Raw genomic sequence first — 1,280 nt, 5'->3', positions numbered from 1 at the left:
GTTGACACCATCAGCCTCTATACTTGTAGACATCAGAATAGCACCTGTTGAATTTAACCAATTTTATACTGCCTAAGACCTTACAACAGCAATTTATTCCAATATCCTGAAAACCAACTGATCTCCTTTAAGTTACACACATCACTTCACATTGTACATCTTTAACATTGTCATCTCATTTCCCTTCACTTCAGCCACAAGTCATCTATTGTTATGGCTTATACTTTTCTATTTAGTTAACATTATTATTATTATCATCATTATTATTATTATCATTATTATTATCATTCAGTAGTCTTATTTTTACTGTGTGCTTTGCACAGCTCTGTGTACCTTGCATGTTCTTTTCTTTTCTATTTTTTTTTTGATTAAATATAATTACCTCATGTTAATTCAATGATTAAAGATTTTATTGTTGCATCCATGTTTCAAAATTAAACTTTTATTTAAACAAACAACTAAAAATTTCATAATGGATTTTAAGCAACTAACCATAAGTGAGTTTACATTTAGAAAGTTAAAATTAATATATGAGCTCCAAGCAGTTTTAGATGAAAATATTGGGGTGTCTAATATGTATAATATTTTAAAAGTCTAAAAGATTTTTAGTATCATAGAGAGAAGGATCATAATTTAAAAAAAAAGGGTTTACATTGTCTGCAAACTTAAATGTAAACAGAGATCACTGCTATTAGACATTTTTTTTTTTACAAAACATGAAATTGTCACATTGTTTAACAAAATAAATGTGTGTTCTTTGGTGTGATGGCAGCAGAAAGAAGGGGTTGTGTTAGTATTTAAATAAATATAATAAATTTTGATTAAAAAAAACTAATATAAAAAAATAAATCCATCAGAAAATGAAGCAATTTAGCAAGAGTATATGTGATGGTGCATACAGCTTCCTCATCACTGAAGAACAACAATGCTTTCTATAAAATTTATCATTACTGTTCATGATAATTTTTGCTCTGGTAGATGTTATACCAACACTATATCGAAAGAACGAGCCATATCCAATGGCCAAAGGTCTTTTGGGCCATTCTTTCTCCTTCAACTTTCTAACATCCTCCTTAGAATCCTTGCTCTTCCTAACAAGGCTGTTTTCTGTAATTATTATTATTATTATTATTTTTATTATTATTTGCACAGTGATGATCTTGTTAACATTGGGTCATTTAATTGACTATGTCAAGTTGTATAACTTCAATTAGACAATACTTTCAACAGGATGTTTTCCGTTCCCAAAAGTGTTGTCTTTTGCAATGTCATAATGCTGG

At 28.8% G+C, this 1,280-nt stretch overlaps 1 protein-coding gene across 1 annotated transcript in view; it reads right to left on the bottom strand.

The window, feature by feature from the left end:
* Nucleotides 1-307: 307 nt before the first annotated feature.
* LOC115219287 (uncharacterized protein DDB_G0283357) overlaps nt 308-1,280 on the bottom strand; it is a 262,249-nt gene continuing 261,276 nt past the window's right edge. The window contains exon 8 of the mRNA XM_036508748.1: nt 308-1,280. This exon is cut by the window's right edge and continues 143 nt beyond it. The gene's annotated coding sequence lies outside the window, so the exon portion shown is untranslated.

Source organism: Octopus sinensis, linkage group LG14 (assembly GCF_006345805.1).
Source record: "Octopus sinensis linkage group LG14, ASM634580v1, whole genome shotgun sequence".
Lineage (NCBI taxonomy): Eukaryota > Metazoa > Mollusca > Cephalopoda > Octopoda > Octopodidae > Octopus > Octopus sinensis.
This window is presented reverse-complemented; position numbering and strand designations above follow the sequence as displayed.